This window comes from Protopterus annectens, chromosome 15.part0 (genome assembly GCF_019279795.1).
Source record: "Protopterus annectens isolate FY-2018-M chromosome 15.part0, PAN1.0, whole genome shotgun sequence".
In the NCBI taxonomy this organism is placed as follows: domain Eukaryota; kingdom Metazoa; phylum Chordata; order Ceratodontiformes; family Protopteridae; genus Protopterus; species Protopterus annectens.
Window position 1 is genome coordinate 265306670 of NC_056749.1, and position 22297 is coordinate 265328966.

At 43.2% G+C, this 22297-nt stretch overlaps 1 protein-coding gene across 1 annotated transcript in view; it reads right to left on the reverse strand.

The window, feature by feature from the left end:
* TAF1 (TATA-box binding protein associated factor 1) overlaps positions 1-22297 on the reverse strand; it is a 2792652-nt gene that overhangs the window by 1242529 nt on the left and 1527826 nt on the right. The gene's annotated exons all lie outside the window — the stretch shown is intronic.

Sequence of the window (22297 nt, forward strand, 5' to 3'; positions counted from 1 at the left end):
GGAACCGAAGAATCTTCAGAAGATCTTGGTTCCATTGGTTTCATCACTTCCAGCTCCAAAACTCGAACTAGAGTCAGAAGAGTAATGGAAGATACAGGGACAGGCATCATTGGTTCTGAGTCGGAGCCAACAATTTAGCAAGCGCTGGTGTCTGCAGTAATCTCTGCACCACACGATCAACATCGGATTCTGATAAGCTCCTGGAGGATCTGGAAGACGGAGCAGATGCCACTGACTGGAGAGGAGGAGACCTAAGAGTCAGGGAGACCGGCTCCAAAGCAGGTGAGCAGCTCCGGACTGTAAAGACCATCAGTTCTGACACACATGGAACCAAAACGGCTGATCTGCCTTGATCAGATTTTTTAGAGGTTGTTGAAGACATTCTGGGCTGTTTTGTCGATGGCTCCGATGATGTAGAAGAAGAAGAAGACAACCTCTTTGCATGAGGTTTGGGTGAACTTTGATCCTTGTCCAAGGCTTCCTCAAAGGAGGATTTAAGTAAACCTCTCAAAATCAATTTGTTTTTACGCTCTTGTAAGACCTTAGAGCTAAAGGAATGACATATACAGGATGTTTCTTGTAGATGGATTGCTCCTAAACAATAAACGCAGTCTGTATGTCCATCTGTGATGGACATTTTGTGGGAACACTTTGGACATTTTTTGAAGCCAGATGGCTTCACCTCTTTTTGCTTTGACATTGCGACACACACACACAGACACACACACACACACACACACACACACACACACACACACACACCCTAAAGACACCCTCTAACTTAAACGGGAGCCAACAGAAACGAAGGCTTTCTAACTTAAACAAGCTTTAAAACAAATCAAAAATTCACACACATTCAAAGCTTCAGATATCCTTAAGATTATTGGTAACTAGAAACTAGGTATGGAACCCAAATTTAAATGTGTATAAGTGTATATATATATATATATATATATATATATATATATATATATATATATATATATATATATATGCACAGTTATATATAGAGATATACAAATACACTAAACTTAACCATTCTATAGTAAACACACTGCCAGCCAATAACAGGGAGTAGGGATATCAGGGTTAAGTACAACCAACCCTCAAAAAAACACACGAAAAAATACTATTTCTAGTAATATATATTAAAGAACTAATGGTTTATCTATCCAAATAAAGGTCTAAACATGACGGCCTGAAGAAAACACACATTAAATATGTAAGAAACAACTAACAACTATTTTGCAAGAGGACAATTTCTAATAATATAACCTAAAAGACTATCAACACAGCCTAACGGTTTATCTATCAAAATAAAGGCCTAAACACAACGGCCTGAAGAAACACACTCTAACTAGGTAATAAGCAAATAACAACTATTCTAATAATATCTAACGATACTAAGCACACTTCTAACTATGGAAAAAGCCAAATATTTTAGCTATAACCAGTTTTAAAGATGAAAAACAATTTCTTCTTAGCCCTAGCTAGTCATACATCCAATCTGTTTCAGCGGCAAACAAGATCTGAGAAAAGCACTACAGCATCATGGGATAGGGATGGAGCCACAAGCTAGTTTCTGATCTCGAGCTTTAGTAAGCAGCCGAGCTGGAACAGAGGATCGGTTCCGAACCCATCAGTATAGAATGAAGACGAGACAGGACAACTTCACATCAACTGTTTCTGCTGCAAGGCCTCATAGGAAATTTAGGCTACTGGCCCTGAGACCCTTACAAGCCTAGTCAAGAATTTAGCCCATGTTCCTACAAGTCAGCACCCAATGCACCTGTAAAGCAGGGACAGAGGTGAAATCCAGGGGTGTATTTTCTGTTCCCCATCCAGTTATCCAGGCTGTGCTTAAAAAGGGCTAATGAGGTACCCTGCTTGATGTGGAGAGGGAGTCTGTGCCACAGAAGATGGAGCATTTGGGACAGAAATCTGTCCCACCAACAAGTCCTATTGATATCCGAGACCAGGTTGAGGTCACGCGTGCTGGTTACTTGAGTGGAGCTAGACTTGCGGATATGCATCAGTCCCATTAAAGCAGTGTCTGGGATTGCTTTGTATGCCACACAGAGGTCACCTCTGAGCAGTCTGTATGAGACTGAGTAGAGGGACAGGGCTTTTAGCCTATCTGTGTAGGGCAGATGTTTGAGGCCCTGGATTCTCCTGGTGAGGAACCTCTGTGGTCTCTCCAGCTGCTGCTTGTGCTTTGTGAGGTACATACCGAAAGGGGCATTGTACTCAATAATGGGTCTTATAAGGGAACAATACAGGGATGTCATGACCTCCTTGTCCCTGGATGAGATACCCTTATTAATGAGGTGGGCCATGTAGAAAGCTTTCTGTACAACGGAGGCAATATGGTGGTCAAAAGTTAGTTTTCTATCATCCTGGGTGAGCAAGTCCCTCACAACTGATTGCGTGTTTAGGACTTTGTTATTAATGTGATAATTTGTGGGGATGTCACTCTCCACAAAGGGGATGATGATGCATTTTTTGGCATTCATTTTGTGGCCATGTTTCTGGAACCAGTCATTTGTTTGGGCGAGACCCTCTTGGAGGATTGTCCACATCACTAGGGAAATTGATGACAATGCCCAGCTTGCAGTCATCTGCAGACTTGGTCAGCCATAGCCCACTGGTTTTGGATTTGCACCTCAGAAAAGTATTTCCCAAGCAACAGAAGTCCCAAGACCGATCCCTGGGGTACACCGCTCATTACAGCTCTACTACTTCAGGTGGCTTCCCCTATTTTGACTAGGTGGGTTCTATCAGTGAGCCAGTTTACTACCCATCTGGTAACATACTGAATGATGCCTAGTTGAGAGAGATTAACCATTACACCTGAGTGGGGAATAGTATCGAAGGCTTTGGCCAGGTAAAGGTAGGTGGTGTGCACAGTCTTCCCCTCGTCCATGGATTTGGTGAATGTCTCAAAGAAGTCGACTAAATTTAGCAGGCATGACCCTCCCCTTGATGAAACCAAGCTGTGTGGGATATAGTGTTTCAAGGTTGCCAATGTCCTTGCTAATGAGGTCCATGATAATCCATTCCATGGTCTTGCAGATCAGGCTAGTTAGGCTGATGGGTCTATAATTTCCTGGATCGGTGGATGATTCACCTTTGTTCAAAGGGATGACAGTGGCTATTCTCCACTCGGCTGGGATGAAGCTGCTACTCAGGCTGTGGTTGAATAGGGTCCCTAATGGTGTTGTAAGTTCCTGCCTGAGTTCATGTAGGATGACACCTGGGATGTTATTGCGTCCCATGAAGGCTGTATTTTTTGCCTTTGAGAGGGCAGTGATGACTTGCTCCTTAGAGATACGAGGAGGGGGGCAGATGCTGGGGATGTCCTGATTTAGTGATGGGAGAGACAGAGGGGTGAAGTTTTCATTGAAACTGTCTGCCAACATGTTGCCTATTTCTACGACATTTGTATATGTGACCACCAGTTCTGCGCAGATCTGAGTGCTTCCTTTGAGATTGCGGACATATGTGAAAAAGGCCTTCTGACTGACTTTAGTAGATGTGGCCAGTTTGGACTCGAAGTTTGCTTTGGAGGATTTCACTAGTGCTCTTATTTGCTTATTCAGGCTAAGGAGAGATTGCTTCCAATTAGGCACCTGCTCCTTCTTGATCTTGGACAGCAATTTTTTCCTTTTATTATAGAGTTTATTTATTGCAGATGTCCACCAGACAAGTTTACTCTTCCTTGAGGTTAATGTTTTTGTCCCGTCTGATATTCATGATTCCATGCAGATATATAAATGCTCATACAGTACTTTGGTGTTGGTTTGGACATATGTGCCAGTTCCTCTGGAAGGGAAGGGGCTGTGAAGCTGTTTATACCTTCCTTCAGGAGGCTGTGATCCACTTTGGAGAAGTTTTTTTGTTTAACCCTAGCTGGGGGTAGGGGGTTGGGGGAGATGGTGACTTCGAAAGTGACCCCTTTGTGGTCAGATCTTACCAGGGAGGATGACACTGTAGGGATGCTACATTGGGTTACTCATGTTGGTTAATACTAAGTCCAAGATATTATCACCTCTTGTGGGGGTGTCAGCCAGCTGGTCCAAAGCATTTGCAGAGACAAAATCAAGGAATCTCTGGACATTTGTGTTTTGGCATGAGTAGTTCTTCCAATCTATGACTGGATAGTTAAAGTCGCCCAGGATAAGGGTAAAGGGTTGAATTTTGATAAATTCAAAGAGGTCCAGACAGGTGAAGTGGGCATCTTGAGTCAAAGTCGGGGGCCTGTAGCTAGCTATGATTTGAATAAGGGTCTTGTCAACAGTTAACTGCACCTGGAATGTCTCCTGTGCATCATACTGTTTGACCAGCCTGGAGGTGGGTATGTCTTTAATATATATTCCATCTCCACCTCCTTTTCCTTTGCTGCCCACAGTCTGGGGTCTGAATGTATGATAGGATGAGTAACCTGGTATGGCTGGGGAGCTCTCTGCAGCTTTGAACCAGGTTTCTGTGATTACACAAATGTCAGCATCTTCCAGGGTTAGGAATGCTTGCAATAAGTGCAGTTTCATGTTTAGACTCCTAGTATTTAGCAGCATGATGTTTAATTTGTGTTTTTGATGAAATTTTCATGTTGGTAGTTTTGAGCTCATACTCCGTTTCTACATATAACCTTTATCTAACTTATCAATAATGCACTCTTACTGATAAAGAGATGAAAAGTCAGCAAGAGTCTGAATGGAAAGATGAAAAGTCAGCAAGCAAAGAAGAGTACAGTGCTGAAATTGAATTCAACCTCAAGTCTTGGTGAGTACCTTCACAAGGTGGACCCTGTTTTTACAAAATCTCACCAAGGTGACACTGATATATAGACTGCATTTATACAGCACATATCATGGACAGAAATAGGTTAAAAACTAAAAAAGATAGCTGGGTGGACAAGACCCAGGATAAAAAAAGTGCCCAATGTCTGTAGGCGCACGGGTGCTACGACTGGAAAGGATGACAGTGTAGAATCCTCAAAATATGGAAACATTCCTACAATGGGGCTAGGCCCAGGGGGAGGATTGCCCCCCTGTTGTAAAGGAAGTAGCAGTCCACAAAAAAAAGAAAAACTGATAGGCAAAAGAAGACCCATAAAGATGATAAAGTCGACTATTGAGGATAAAAAGAAGTTATGTACTCACCATAACTTTCCATGTATGTAGTCCATCTCGCCGAACATTATTACATGTGGGTTCGGTGCCGATACTCGGCCGCTTAGAAAGCCTGAAAACTTCTGATTGGCTCGTGGCTTATAGGTATCCCATGATGCATGTGCACATTCCCCAGATCTTGTTTGCCACTAGTCTACCAGAATCAGACATGAAAAAGAAAAGGAACAAAGGTCCGGAAGAATAAAATGTAATAAAAGGAGCCCTTGTGGCAAAAAAAAAAACACTGTAGAAAAGGAAAAAACTGTCTCCAGATCCTCCAGGAAGGGGGCTGGTGGGTGGGTTCGTAATAATGTTCAGTGAGATGGACTACATACATGGAACGTTATGGTGAGTACATAACTTCTTTATGTTATATAATCCTATCTCGCCTCCATTATTACATGTGGGACAGCGTCCCTAGCATCTTGAATGGGTGGCTCAAGGGAAGATATTCCTGAGTACCACGGAACCAGATGAAGCTCTACCCTTGGAAGTTAAATCCAATTTATAATGGGAAATGAAGGTATGAAGGGTGGCCCATGTTGCTGCTGCACAAATACTATCAATAGGTGTCCTGGCTTAGAAAGCAGCAGCAGTAGAGAAGGACCTGGTGGGATGTGCTTTAACTTTAAAGGGTAACTCCTTTCCTTGAGAACTGTAAATAAAGGAAATACAACTAGAGATCCAGTTTGAAAGTGTAACCTTGGAAACTGGCAAGCCATTTCTCGCCTCAGCAAAATAAATAAACAGCTGTTCTGATTTTCTAAATTCTTTGGTCCGGTGGATATAGAAAAGTAATTGTCTGTGTACATCCAACTGGTGGAATGCATACTCTGCTTTATTGGAGTGATTAGGGAAGAACACTGGCAATTCAATTGTTTGGTTTAAGTGAAATTGAAAACAGACCTTAGGAATAAAAGAAGGGTTGGTCTGGAGAGAGACCCTATCTTTGTGAAAAATTAAGTATGGAGGTTTAACAGACAGAGCCTGTAATTCAGAAACTCTCCTGGCTGAGGTTATTGCTACCAGAAAAAAAGAGTCTTCCAAGAGAGAAACTTCACTGACAACTATGGGCTGGTTTAAAGGGTGGCAGAGTCAGTCTAGACAGAACTAGATTCAGGTCCCAAGGAGGAATGGGGTCTTGCACAGGAGGTCTTAACATCACGGAACCCTTAAGAAAGGATTTGCACAGCTTGTGAGACATAAGACTGGAATCATTAATCCCCACATGAAAATTAGATATTGCTGCTAGTTGAACTCTGAGTGTAGCAGCCGCTGAACCTTGGTGAAAGAGTTCAGAAAGAAACTCTAGAACAATAGTAATAAGAGCTGTAAATGGATCAACTTTTCTATTGTGTGCCCATATGGAAAATCTCTTCCATTTTCTCTGATACAATTTTCTGGTCGAAGGCTTGTGAGAACAGGTAATAATATGGATTACAGCTGGAGACAAATCATGAAGCCTGACTAGTGATGGAACTGGAGCAGCCATGATGTCAGTTTGAGAGTGTGGAGACTGGGGTGAAGAGAACCTGACGTGTGTCTGGAGGTCTGGCACTGGGCCCAGGGTCGATGGGCAGTCCAACAGGTGTGGCCAGAGGAAAGGGAACCAAATCTGACGAGGTCAGTAAGGGGTGATGAGGATCATCTTGCTTCCCAATAGCATTGTTTTCTGTATGACCTTGGGGATGAGTGGAAAAGGAGAAAAAGCATAAAAGAGTCACGGGGGCCAATCATGGACTACTGCATCTCTTGGAGACTCCCCCGGAGGGGGAAATGAGAGAGAAAAAGGTGCTGCATTTGGTGTTGATAGGACTGGCAAAGAGGTCACAGCAGGGTTGTCCCCACCTGTGAAAGATCATACTGGCTATTTTCTGGTTCAAGGACCATTCGTGAAGTAACAAAACTGCCCTTCTTAGCTTGTCCGCTATTACGTTGGAAGTCACCGGGATGTGCGTTGCAATGAGAAAGCGTTCGGAAGAAATCGCCCAATCCCAAACTCGCATGGCCTCTCGACATAAGGGGTATGATCTGGTTCCTCCTTGTTTGTTTCAATACCAGACAACCAACATGTTGTCGGTCTGGATAGCTATCGTCCCTAGAGGGAGAAAGTCGTGAAGTGCTTGCAATGCCAGAAGCACCGCCCTCATCTCTAGGACACTGATATGCAGATGGGCCTCCTGCACTTGCCATGTGCCTTGGACAGTCCTGCCAAGATAATGCCCCCCCCCACCCTATCTGAGAGGCATCCGTGGTCACAGTGGCAATGGGTTGGTGCGGTACAAAGGGAGTCCCTGTGGTAAGATGACCTGGTTGAATCCACCAACATAGGTCCTTTTTGCACAAATCTGTAATCAGGATCTGAGGATGTAGAGGCAACTGTTGAAACGACCACTGGGATGATAGGAGCCATTGGAGTATTCTCATATGTAGTCTTGCTAAAGGTACCAAGATTACGGTTGACGCCATAGTCCCGAGAAGCTGCAACACCACCTTTGCTTTGACTCTTTGAAGGGGAAGTATTCTGTAAATTTGGTGCACAAGATTCTGTATTCTGTCTGTAGGCAGTCTGGCTGTCATCTCAACCATGTCTATGTTTGCTCCTATAAAAGTTATAGACTGAGTGGGCAAAAAAGAGGATTTTTCCCAGTTTATTGAGATTCCCAACTGGGAACAGAGCTTGATTGTGGAATCTCTCGACTGAATTAGGTGATGCCTGATGGTGGAGGTCAGGAGCCAATCATCCAGGTATGGAAAGACTTGGATTCCCTGATTCTGCAAATGAGCTGTGACTACTGCCATGCACTTGGTGAACACCTGGGGAGCTGTGGTGAGACCAAAGGGCAGCGCCCAAAACTGGTAATGATTGGCTCCCAGCCGGAAGCGTAGGTAGCTCCTTGATGCTTTGTCCATCATTATGTGGTAGTAGGCATCCTGGAGATCTATTGAGTACATCCAGCTGTCTCTCTTCAACAAAGGGAGTATGGATTGTAGAGTGACCATTCAGAACTTGGACTTCTTTACATGCTCATTTAACCTGCTGAGGTCTAGAATGGGCCTCCAGTCCCCTGTTCTTTTTGGAAATAAAAAGAACCTGGAGTATATTACAAATTCTGTCTGGTCTGTTGGGACCTTTTGGATGGCTCTTTTTAATAGCAGCTTTTCTATCTCTATACTTGATCCCTGTGATTGGGTGGTACATCTGGGATCCTTTTGGGAGGGTGTGGTGGATGGGAAAAGGGTATAGAGTAACGTCTGGTAATAATGCCTTCTACCCACTTGTCTCGAGTGAGATTTAGCCAGGCTTCTGGGTACAAGAACAGGCGACCCCCGACCGGCTCCAGAGACTCACAGTCGGGTTCCACATCAGGAACGCTGATTGGGACGGTCATGAAAGGAATCGCGACCTCCCTGATTTTGTGGACCTCCCATGCCTCTAGGGTGACATCTACCATTATTTCCTCCTTCCCTGCCTCTGAAGGAGGAATCACCTTGTGTATCATGGAAAGGTCTCTGTGATTTCTTGAACCACATTTTGCCACTCTTCTGACTTTTAGGGTAAGGTCTAGAAGGAACGGTAAAATGGACTCCCATGGTAGAGAGAGTCTTTCCTTCCTACTCACACCTGGTGAGGGTATCTTTCACCTTAGGTCCAAAAAGAGAGGATCCGTCCATGGGAGCATTGGTGAATGTAGACTTGAAAGGCTCAGCTAAGTTACATAGACGCATCCAGGAATGTCTCCTTAATGAGACTCCTGAACCCGCTGCCCTACTCGCACCATCAGCTGCATATGAGATCAGCCGCATGGATGAGTTAACAATAGATGTGAGGGTAGCCAACTGAGCTGACACTGTAGATGGGACTGCTTCAGTCGAGGTACCCTGAAGAGCATCTCCTAACTCCATTAGGAGATCTCTCTGAAGTCTCATAAAATGTGATAGATAGTTCAGCGATCGGAGTGTAAAAGCCGCTGAAGAGAAGATACGCTTCCCTTACCTATCCATCGTTCGGGATTCCTTATTAGGTGGATGGATAGAAGAAGAAGTCTCTGCTAGCTCCTTCTTAGTGGCCGCCACCACCACCATGGCATCAACAGGTAAACCCTTAGATAAAAACTCTTTGTCCTTAGGGGCGGAGAGAAATTTATTCAGCCTCCTGGGGACCGGTTCCACGACATCCGAGAGTCTGACATGCCTTCTGACTCACGAGATCTAGCAATTCATCAAATGGAGGAGACACCCATGAAGCTGTGGGTTGAGACCCAAAAGCCTTCAGGTACACTGACTCCTCATCAGAGGGGGTAATGGTGGGCCAGTCACCTCTCTGCCTGAGGATCTCCAGAATGTCTGCAAAGGAGACATCTTCAGAGGACGACTAAGGGGACCCCTCCGACTCATCGAGGTCAGTGTCAGATGTGACAGACTCATCAGGGGAGTCTACATGCTTCCTCTTGCATGATCTCTTCCGAGGGGGCTCCTCAGTGGGGTCTTCTGGGGAGGCCTCGGAAGATCGGGGACCACCCAAATGGGGATCCTGAGGCTGTGAGTCTCTACCATCCTGGGGGAGAGAGGATGTTGAGACAGTAGTCGGTGCTTGAGGGAGTATAGCATTGGTACTCCTACTTGGTACGGATGAACTATCCAACATGCTCCTCATCTTCACGAAAATCAATTCCTCCAGCTCCGAACGACAGCCCTGCTACAAGGAGAGCGTAGGCACCGATGGCTCCAAAGGAATTGGCTCCGAGAACAATGTAGGGTCCCGAGAGCTCACTCAGACCGACGCACCAAAAGGAAGACTTGGCACCGAAGAGGTTCGGTTCCAAGTGCTCCCCTCGGGCCCAACCGAAGAGCTTCAGACCCTAGACACTTTGGACGGTGCCGACAGTGTCGGAGCGGGGCTCGGCTCAGAGACAACCACCCGGGGTGCTGGAGCCGAGGACACCACTGTAGTCGGTACCAACAGCATCGGCTCCAAAGGCTCAATCTGGGTTGGAGGAGGAAAAAGAGCAGGGTCGGTAACAGGAGTCGGCTCCGAGACAGAAGTGGTCGGAGCCGATAAAACTTTAGGCAAGGCCGACGACTTAAGGAGTCTGAGCACCACTCTCTCGAGGTCTTCTTCAGAAAAGCTCCTGGAGGATCTGGAGGACAGTGTTGGAGACCTCGCTCACTGTAATATAGGTGATTTTAAAGTAGAGGAGACCAGTGGAATGTCTGTAGACCGGCTCCGAAGAGGACTACTGGTAGTGGGCACCGAAGCACTGGGTGCCGACACTGCAATATCCATGTCCAGAATCTTGATCGGCTCCAAGGACAGTGGAGCCGAAGCGACAGAGACCATCTCCGATTTAGGTAACTTCTCTGGAGGTTCAGAGACAGAAGTGGAGGCTGGAGAAGGCCTTTTGGAGGTCTTGCCCTTATCTTTACTGGAAGAATGCGACCTAGCAGAGGCGGATGAGCTGGCTAGGTCCTCCTTGAAAGAAGGTTTTAACAATCCTTTTAGAATCAACTTATTCTTCTGTTCCTGGAGCACTCTAGGACTAAAGGCATGGCAAAAGAGACAAGTCTCTTGAAGATGTATGGCCCCTAAAAAGTACACACGGACGCTATGTCCATCAGTGATGGACATTTTTTGAGAGCATTTAGTACACTTTTTAAATCCTGACTGTTTATGCTCTTTATGTTCTTTAGACATAATGGCAGTCTCAATAGGCGATTGAAGAGAACTAAAACAACACATTCACTCAACAAGAGAGGAACTAGATCCTCTAACTTAAACAGATCTAGCCCTATTTCTCACAACAAACAACCAAGGGAAGTTTTACTAGGTTCTCTAACTTAAACGAACCTAGTGTAAAGGAAAGAGGAACAGGCTAATACTTCTAAGTAAAACAGATTAGTCAAATGCACACACTCACGGGAACACACACAAAAAAGGCCAACAGGCCCAAAATTTTATAGCAGAAAAGTCAAATCCAGGAAAAAGTCAAGTCCGGTTAAATTGACACAATAGGTTATCACAAAAAGGCTAACAGCAATAAGAAAAGCACTTCACAAGAAGTTAAAAACTTCTAACAAGCAGAATAATAAAGAACCAAATCACTTGGCCACGGCCAACCAAAAGAAGCTTCCAACTGAAGACACGGCAAACGAGATCTGGGGAATGTGTGCATGCATAATGGATACCTATTAGCCACGAGCCAATCACAAGTTTTCAGGCTTTCTAAGCGTCCGAGTCGGAGCCGAGGATCGGCTCTGAACCCACATGTAATAATGGAGGTGAGATAGGACTACATAACATGATTTGATATGGTGCAATATTTATGCAAAGGAGAAAGCCAAATTAATCAATGTGAAGAAGGCAGTCCCAAAGATATTCAAAGAGAAATACAGGCAAAGGCATCCAGATATGGAAAATTTCACAACAAAAAAATAACATCACAAAGATGGAATGTAAAAAGAAGATTAGTAACGCAGAAGTTAAATAAAATAGAAGTTGAAGTTATGGAGTGTCTGCGAAGTGAAGGATTTGGTGTAGAAGGCCTAGCACAGGTTACATCAAAGCAGGATGGAGTGAGTCCCAAAATTAGGGAGAAACAGGAAGATCAGGAAACATCTGAAGACGACATATGGACATGGAAAAGAAAAAGAGATTTAATATGGTGCAACATTTATGCAAAGGAGAAAGCAAAACTAACCAATACAAAAAGAGCAGTACCAAAGATATCTGAAGAGAAATACAGGCAAAGGAATCCAGAGACGGACAACTTTACAATACAAAAAATAAGAAGACAAAGAGGAAAAGTAGAAAAGGAGATTAGTAACGGAGAAGTTAAAGAAATAGAAACTGATGTCATGGAGTACCTGCAAAGTGAAGGATTCAGTGCAGAAAATCTAATTCAGAAAGCACCACAACAGGGTAGAGTAATGGATATCCAATTTAAGGGGAAATCAGTGGAACAGGAAGCAAATGGCCAGGTGCCATATGAAAATAATTTGGTGCCTTCCACGAGAAACCATTTTAAACATTCACTTGAAGCTAGACAGCAAGGGAAGGAAAGTACAGTTGTGTAGACTTACCATAAATGTAGATGTTCGGGTGTATTTACTGTTGCAGTCATTACACTTGGGTAATCTGCTTGCAGGTTGCCCTCAGTCGGCCTGATTAACAATGTCTTGGGTCCTGCATCAGTTGCTGTCCCTTCTTCCATGACATCAGGTCGTCAGGGATATAAAACATGCAGCTGACGCCATTACATCAGTTTTTCTTGCCCCAGATGTCAGGTGTCCCCCTAATGGGGAGCAATTAAACATAAAAACACAAAGATATACCTCCAACAAAAAAGCAAATACACCAAAAAGGCTTTTAAGCATAGTAAAGTAAAGTAGAGGCATAGCCAAAAGAAGTTAGGGGGCAGGGTAACCAGGACTGCAACAGTAAATACACTCAAACATCTACATTTATGGTAAGTGTACACAACTGTACTATGTTCTTCATGTTTCACTGTTGCAGTCATTACATTTGTGTAGATTCCCAAAGCTATGGTTGGGAGAAAGAGTTTAGATAGCATTAGGGCCAGCTATAAGGTCCTGCAAGACTGCGGTGGCAAAACCAGCTCTGGATTTACAGAAAATTGGCAAAAGATAATGCTTGGTGAAAGTATGTACATAACTCCAGGTAGCAACTTCTAGGATGTCCCTGGTAGGAACGCCTCTGAGAAAGGCTGTAGAAGTAGATGCAGCCCTGGTGGATTGAGGTCTGATCCCCTGGGGGATAGGTTTTCCATGGTGCTTATAGCAGAAATGAATGCAATGGCTTATCCATTTAGAAATGGTTTGTTTTGAAATAGCCTTCCCCTCTGCCCCTGCAGCAAATGCTACCAGCAGTTGTTCAGATTTTCTTTGAGGTTTAGTCCTGTCCAAGTAGAATCTAAGTTGTCTGTGCACATCCAAGGAATACAGAAACCGTTCCCCTTTGTTCTGCGGATTGGGAAAGAAGGTTGGCAAATGAATGGACTGATTAAGAGCCACACTGGATACCACCTTGGGCATGAAGGATGGATTGGTTCTGAGTGACACCCTGTCTGCATGAAAGATGATGAAAGGCTCCACTGCCTTAAGGGCCTGTAATTCAGATATCCTTCTAGCTGAAGTGATTGCTAAAAGGAAAGCTGTTTTCCAAGAAAGAAATTTTAAGTCTGCAGTAGTAGCTGGCTCGAAAGGAGGCAGAGTGAGTTTCTCCAATACAAAGTTAAGGTCCAAGGCAGGGGTTGGAGATCTCCTGGATGGTCTCAAATTTTTGGCCCCTCTGAGGTACTGCTTGAGCAGGGGATGAGAGAAGAGGGGAGGTTCTGTGTTATAATGAGATGAAATGGCTGAGGCGTGGATTTTAATGGAGAAAAAAGACAGGCCCTTGTGAAGTATCTCAGTTAAGTATTGTAAAATCTGAGGTAAATTGGGCGCTGCTGTGCTCATCCCTTGAGATCGGTTCCAGGCACAAAATCTTTTCCATTTTTCAGCATAAGATTTTCTAGTACTAGGCCTCCTTTGCCTCTAAGATGACATCCATCACAGGTTTGCTGAGGGATGGTAAAGGAGATTTTAAGTAATTAGCCAGGCTGCAAGGTTCAGTGTTGGAAGCTGAGGGTGCAAAATCTGGTTCTCCTGCTGAGACAGCAGGGAAGGATTCTGAGGCAGGTGCCATGGAGATAACCGTGACACACTGTGCATGAAGGGGTATCAGTGTTGGCGCGGCCAGTCTGGAGCAATCAAAATCATCCTTGGTTTGTCCTGTTTGACTTTAAGTAGTACTTTGGAGAGCAGAGGCAGCAGGGGGAAGGCATAGACGGATAGTTTTTTTCCAGCTGAAGAACAGAGCATCCACTTTCCAGGCTTGTTTGTGTGGAGTCCTTGTGCAACATTTGTCCAATTGGTAGTTCTGGGGGGAGGAAAACATGTCGTTATTTGGGCTCCCCCATTCACTTGAGAACATGTTGAAAATCCTTGGTTCCAGTTTCCACTTGTGTGGGTCCATGAGGTTTCTGCTTAGTCCGTCTGCCAGTGTATTCAATTTTCCTGGCAGGAATTGAGCTTGTAGGTGCACTTGGTAGCTCAAGGCTGTGTTCCACAATGCCATGGCTAGTCTGCAGAGGGAGTAAGAATGTGTACCCCCCCTGCCTGTTTATGTACCACATAACCGTGGTGTTGTCCGTCTTTACCATTAGTTGTTCTGGAAGAACGTAGTCCTTGAAGGCTGTCAGAGCATTCTGTACAGCTAAAATTTATTTTTGATTGATATGCAGGTGCATTTGACTTGGGTTCCATTTGCCCTGAATGCACTTCCCTACCAGGTAAGCCCCCCATGCATAGTCTGATGCATCTGTTGTTAAGGTTTGGGTGGCGGGGGGGGTGTGAAAGGTAGTCCCTTGTTTGGGTGGCAGGCCTCTGCCCACCAAAGGAACTCTAGGCGTAGGCAATGTATGACAGGAATCATTGTTTCCAGGCTGTGACAATGTTGACTCCATAGGCTTTTTAGATACCACTGTAGTTTCCTCATATGCAGTCTTGCATATGGAATGAGAAGAATGCAGGAGGCCATGAACCCCAAGGCTTGCAGTATTTGTCTTGCAGATAGCAGGGTTTTTGTGACCACTTGTATGAAGTAGGTTGTCAAATGAATTTGCTTTTCTGGTGTGAGGTAAGTCATCTGGGAAGTTGTATTCAAGCTTGCTCCCAGGAATGTAAATTGTTCATAGGGTACCAGTTGTGATTTCTTTTCGTTTATGGTGTACCCCAGACAAGTTAGAACCCTTTTTAAAAATGCCAGATGATTCAAAAGTATGTCCTGGCTTTCTGCTTGAATTAGACAATCGTCCAGGTATGGGTATATTTGAATACTTCTTTGCCTGCAAAATGCAATAACTGGAGCTAGGCACTTTGTGAATACCCTGGGCGCAGTAGATAAGCCAAAGGGCAGTGCAGAGAACTGATAGTGCATGTAGCCTGCTTTGAAGCATAGGTATCTTCTGCAAGATTCCCTGATTGGGATGTGCAGGTATGCTTCTTTTAAATCTAGTGTTGCCAACCAGGCGTGTTTGCCTAGCATAGGAAGTAATTGGTGAAGAGTCAGCATCTTAAATTTTGGAATCTCCAGAAAGTGAGTAGACAGGTCCAGGATTGGACGCCACGATTTGTCTTTTCTGGGTACCAGGAAAAGTCTGGAGTAGAAAACTTGTCTCTTTTCCTCTTCTGGTACCAGCTGAATAGCCCCCAAGAGAGAAAGTACATGTTTGTGAGCCTCTGCCCACTGATTTGGGGGTAGGTCCAGCCACCCACTTGGCGTTGGCAATGTGTGTAAGTGAAATCTGTAACCCTGGGACACTATATTTAAAACCCATTTGTCCTGGGTAATGAGTTCCCAGTTCTTTGCATGAAGAGCAATCTTTCCCACCAAAGGGGCAGTCAGAAGATAAGTGCTTGGAAATTTTAAAAGGAAGTCAATGAGACAGGTTACCATAGGGGGGTGTCTTGTTATTCCCAGACTTGGAAGCGGAAGCCCCCCACTGCTTAATTCTGTGAGTCCCCTGGGACTGAAACCTGGGGTTTTTGCTGCGTCTGGGTTTGGCTTGAGAAGTCCTGGAAGGGGCTGGAAAGGATCAATTCTTAGAGGGCCAGTGCCTACTAAATCTAGGAGGCTGAACTTGTAAAAAAAAACTTTAACAGTTTGCATAGATTTAGCTTTATCTTCCATCTTTTTAAGAACTTCTTCAGCCTTGTTGCCAAACAGGCGGTCCTGATTTAAAGGAGCATCTAACAATTTAGCTTTAACATGATCAGGCAAAGATTGCTCCTTAAGCCAAGCATGCCTTCTAAGCACAGACCCAGTAACAACAGCCCTGCAAGAGGCCTCTAAAGAATCAAAACCACATTGCAAAGTATGTTTTCCAACTTGTTCAGCAGAATGCATTAAATCCTGTAAGTCTTTATTTTCCACACAGTCAGGAATCAATATCATTTTCTGTTTAAGCAGTCCAATAACATGTTGCTGATATTTTAACATATGAAATTGGCAGTTTAAAGCTCTAATTGCCAAGGCTGCTGAAGTATAAACCTTTTTACCCCATCTATCCAGCGCCCTGGAGTCTCTGTCACAAGGAGTAGGACTTTTAGCAGTAGAAGCCTTAATGCCCTTGGGCCCCTGTGAAGTAGTCTCTGGATCTGCAATAGGATTTTTGAAAAGGAACTTGTGGGACACAGGGACCCTGTAGTATATGTCAGGTTTACTGGGAGCAGGAGGCAGGGAATCGGGGGGCCAAACTGGATTCCGAGAAAGCATCATCAACAATGTCTAGTACAGGAGGAATAGCCAAAGGCCTATGCTGAAGTAGGAGAAGGAAATCCCTAAGCCTCTTTTTTGAATCAGAAAATTCCTGGCTTTCCCAATGAAAATGCTCCCTTAGAGTTTGTAAGGATTCACCAAAAGACAAATCCTCAGGAGGAGAAGCAGAGGGAATAGAGTCCTCGCATCAGAATACTGATAAGTAGGTAAGGACAAATCCAGGTCATCAGAAGAGTCAGAAAAAACAGAATCCTGATCAGAAGAGTCATAATCAAGCTCAGCCCTAAGCCTCTTGGGGGGGGGGGGGTGACTACCCCTGATTAGAGTAATTAGATCTTCAGCCATTTTTATCATTTGTTTTTTAAGCATAGAGGCCTGAGCATGTGGTCTGGGTGTCATTTTTTTAGACATGGATAGAGATTTAGGCCTTAATAATGAAGGAGGCGTTGATTTAATATGCAAGTCCGTAGGCCTGAATACACCCTCAGAAGCCGGTGCCTGCACAGCGGCTCCAGACCCATCCAAGGTAGAGACATCCGCGGGTTCCATAGTTGAAGTATCTCGCCAGATACCGGACTCCGAATGGGTCTCAGCAGAGGCCTGCAAATTAGAAGTAGCAGGTATCAGGGGCTGCGAAAGCACCTCACTGAGTACCAGCGAACTGGTGACTGGCTTAGGAGAAGCGTCGTTGGCAGTTTTGGACCTCAGCGGCCTGTCTTGGTCTTTATCTTCTTTGCGTTTTTTCGGAATCCCAGTAGTCGGATGGCTAACCGACGACATTTCTGGATAATTAAACCGAGAACAGAAATATTTAGAGGCAAAAATATACCGATGACGGATAGTGCACTGATTAAATAAAGTACAAGACTGACAGCAAGGCACGTCGTGGTCAGGGCTTAGGCAAGGAATACAGTACGAATGAAAATCTTTGAGGTATTTGCTTTCCACAAGTAATGCAATTATTAACTTTTACTGACATCGGTATGGAGCAAGAAAAAGTTTCCCCAACAGGGTACTTAGCTTTTAGTTGAAGACTTCGGTTCTGAAACTCGAAAACGAAAATTTCAGGAGTCGGCCAACCGGCTACTTGCGAACTGCTTCTGCTTCGGGCACCGCACGGCAAGAAAGACTGATGTAATGGCGTCGGCCGCATGTTTTATACCCCTGGCGACCTGACGTCATGGAATAAGTGACAGCAACCGACGCAGGACCCAAGACTTTGTTAATCAGGCCGACTGAGGGCAACCTGCAAGCAGATTACCCAAATGTAATGACTGCAACAGTGAAACACGAAGAACATCAGGAAACTGTGGAAACTCTGATGCAGTCTATATTGAGGAGTGATAGGCCAGTGAGTTCCCATATGACAGAGCAACGAATGGCATGGGATGAAGTTGAAGAGAATGTGCCACAGGAAGATGCTATAGAATCTTCTATAGAATGTCCGCAGGAATTGGAAAACAAGGGATGTGCCCTTAGTTTGGAAGAAAAAAAGCTAAGAGAAAAGTTGCTCAGTTTAATAGACATAGACAGATGCATCAAGATCAATGAAAGAAATAGACTGCAGAAGATTAATAAAACCCAAAAAGTCAGACGTTTGATAAAACAAATGAAGACAGTAATTAGGACTGTAAACAGGATATATTACTGTGCAGCTAAATTAATAACTGATAAAGTTCTACCACACGAACACTGGGTAAGTGAGGGAAAGGAAGGGGAGAAATCAAATACCATGGAACTATCGAATAAAGAAAATTATAAAGCACTTAAGACAAGAAGTGTCACTGTTAGAAGATTATAGAAGAGGGAATACATCAAGAAAAATACTAAGAACAATAGATGTGATAAAAGCAATGCTCAGTATTAGAACAGATCACGATCTATCATGCACTACTGCAAATAATAAACTAAAAATGTCAGCACAGGCGGAAAGACTTAGAAGATATGAAAATAAATATAAAGGACAAAATATGCAATTTATTGATGATCCAAAAAATGTTTTACAGAGAATTGGGAAATAAGGTAAAAGGAATTGAAAGGCCAAAAAAAGAAGAAATAGATACATTTTGGAGAAGTATCTATGAAGGTCCTGTGGAACATAACAAAGATGCTAAATGGATAGAAGAAGTTAAAGAAAGAATAACAGCTTCAAATGTACAGGATATGAAATGGGATCAAGTAACAGCCAGAGAGATTGAAACAAAGTTAAGAAAAGCCTCTAAGTGGAAAACCTCCGGCCCAGATGCAGTACCTAATTTTTGGCTGAAAGTATTAACATCTTTGCACGAAGACTTAGCCACGAGTAAAACTATTTATATGCAAACCCAGAACAGACACCAACCTGGTTAACAACAGGAAAAACAATGCTCCTACTTAAGAGTGAACCTGCAAGCTACCCTAAAAATTATAGACCAATAACTTGCCTTCCGACGATGTATAAACTATACACTGGAATTGATGCTAGCAGAGTTTATAGTCATTTAGAAGAAAACTCAATTACAGCATTAGAACAAAAGGGCAATTAAAGAAAGTTATATGGAACAAAAGATCATTTGTTGTTAAATATCATAGTGGAGAACTGTAAAAAGGGAAGAATCTAAGTATGGCATGGATTGACTACAAAAAAACATTTGATAGTATCCCAAAGTCATGGCTAAAAGAGTGCTTAAAAATGTATAAGATACACCGTACACTGATCAATTACATTACAGCGACCATGAAACAGTGGTAGATCACTTTGCAATTAAATGATAAAGGACAAATTATTATATAAAAATTCAAAGAGGGTTATTCCAGGATGACTCTCTGTCATTGCTGCTATTCTGCCTTGCCCTTAACCCATTAAGCTGTCTACTTAACAGCATAGGCCATGGCTATAATTTGGCTCCTAAAAAAAACAAAGTCTAAAGACTTCTCATCTTCTGTTTGTCGATGATTTAAAACTGTATAGCTCATCAGATAAGGAACTGAAAGCAAAACTGCAGGTTCTCAAGACTTTTTTTGATGATATAAGAATGTCATATGGTCTTGATAAATGTGCAAAAGCAACCTTTAAAGCAGGAAAACTGCAATGTCAGGATGTGATATAAAAGAACTTAAGCAAGGGGGGGTGTATAAATACTTGGGAATTAATGAAGGATTAACAGTAAAACACAAACAATTGCAAATAAAACTTAGTAAGGAATATTTCAGAAGACTTAAATTAATCCTGAAAACAGCATCGACATCTAGGAACAAAATTCAAGCTATAAATCAATTTGCTCTTCCTGTCCTTACAGTTTTGGAGTGATTGACTGGCCCCAAAACGTGTTGGAAGGATTAGATAGGTGAACAGGAAGGATGGATGCTTCATGCTCACCAAATGATTTATAAAAATTAGTGCATACCAAGATTATTTATTCCACGTTCTGAAGGAGGGATGGGCCTCCTTGAAACTGATTATATATACAGATCTGCAATCGTGGGACTCCACACATCTGCTGACCTCGCAAACCCAAACGTAGTGAAAGTTTTGAAACATGAGAATAAATCTAAGATGACTTCTCTGCTTAATTTAGCAGAAGCATATCGGCATCAAGCAGGAATGGAAATCAAACCAGAAGTGGATAAAAATCAGGCAGCAACTGAATGTGCCAAAAAATAAAAGAAAGAATATAAGGTGAAGGACCAGATGAGAGGGCAAGAAATCTGGAAAAAGCCTAAATATAGTTGCAAGTATAGAAAACTTCTGGAAGAACCTCATGTTGATTAGGAATGAACGCAGGAATGGTTAAGGAGAGGTGAATTCAAACAAAGAGATGAAAGGTTAATATTGGCAGCCCAAGACTGTGGGCTACATACACGTTGGTTTACAAAGTCCACTGAACATGTGGGAGAAACAGACCAATGTAGGTTTTGTAAAACTGAATTGGAAACAGTTGCACACCTTGTTGCAGGTTGCTACATACTAATGGCAGAAGGACGGTATACTGAAAGGCATAATAATGTGGCAAGATTGCGCAAACTTCATAGTACTGAAGTGGCTGAAAAACACTGGAAATATGAGCCACAAAGCATCATAGAAAATGATGAAGTTTACATCACATGGGACTACCCAATACCAATAGTTCAAAAGATAGATGCTAGAAAAACAGATACAGTGGGTCAAGAAAAGAAGACAAGAGCAGCACTGATAACTGAAATCGCCACATCCAGTGACTGCAGTGTCTTGCGTACAGAGTCACAAAGTCATAAAATATCAGGATCTCCCAGCAGAAATGAGGGAATGTGGAAGAAAGATACCCAGACAGTTCCAAAAGAAGTAGGAGCAACGGGTCTTATAAAAAAGAATCTACAATCATATTTAGATATGTTACCAATCCATGTAACTTTGTACGAATTGCAGGAGTCGTTACTGGGCACATTGCGCGTGCTCCGAAGAGCACTTTAGGCTGACATCAAAGATTGAAACAATACTAATTTCATGAACTTAAATCGTACTTTGACTTAGGAATGGGGTCCATTCCCATCATGGTATTAGAAACCCAAAAGACATGGAGAAATAAAAAAAAAACAACACTGCAGCAACTGATGCAAAGCATCTCAAATGCTCTAAGGGGTTTCAAAAGGGACACACAATTACAAATATATGACACTAAGTTTCAAGAGAAGAGCAAGTAACTAACTGTAGTATTCCGCCATAATTATACGGAAAAATACTTGCTTATAGTTTGTAGCAAGAAATATCTGAAATCTGCACCAACGTTGATGAGAAACAAGGCCTAAAATGCTGCAACAATATAATGCCAGGTGTAATAACAGTTTAGTTCAAGTAAAGAAAACAGGGAAAGTTACATTCTCTTACAAGTGGGTTTTCCTATAATGCACAACTTCACATATTAAGTAACATCTGAAAGCTGAAGAATCCTGTGGATGATAGATGTCTACTTAAGGCAGAATATTCTAGTTGCAACAATAATTTGTAAGATGTACATCAAACCTGAACTTAAAAGGCGTGTTGAACTGACTGAGAAAAGTAGGACAACATTTCCCATTAAAAAGCGTTTCAAAATAATCTAAGACACAGCATCACTGGAAATGCACACTTCCTGGATAAACAGTTATGGGCAGTGTCAGAGCACGATGGAACATTAGACTAGAGTTAAAAAGAGCACAGTGTACACTATACTAATTAATGATACATGCTCTATCTCAAAATCATTTCCTAAATTACAAATGACAAAGTACAGTTGTGTTCACCTACCATAAATGTAGATGTTCGAGTGTCTTCACTGTTGCAGTCCTAACTGTAGGGTGCTCCTGCCGGCAGTCCGATGCTCGCCAGAATCCCAAAGTCAGGGTCGGGCGTCGGCTGCTGGCAGTAGTACCCTGGCGTCAATGCGGCTCTGGTACATAGCCAAATAGTTTGTTTTGAAATAGCTTTTCCAAGAGACTGGGAGGCAAAAGAAACAAAAAATGCAGAGGCTCAAAAGGAGGCAAAGTAATTTTTCTCAGGCACCAGAGGTCCCGAGCTCGGTCCAGCATCCAAATATTTGAAGAAAGCTGCCAAGCAAAGGGTCTAACCCCCTGCTTTTTATGTACCACATGTGCTCCCCAAGCATAATCCCGGGGCGTCCGTGGTTTTGGTAAAAGACTCTGGGGCAGTAGATAAACCAAAGGGCGCATCTTGAATTTTGAATTCCAAAAAGGTGTTTCAACGTAAGCCCTTGGCAGAGTATGAAAGTGGAATTAGGTGAAGAAGCAGGCCATTGTCTAGATCTGAAATCTTTACAGTTTGCATAGATTTTGC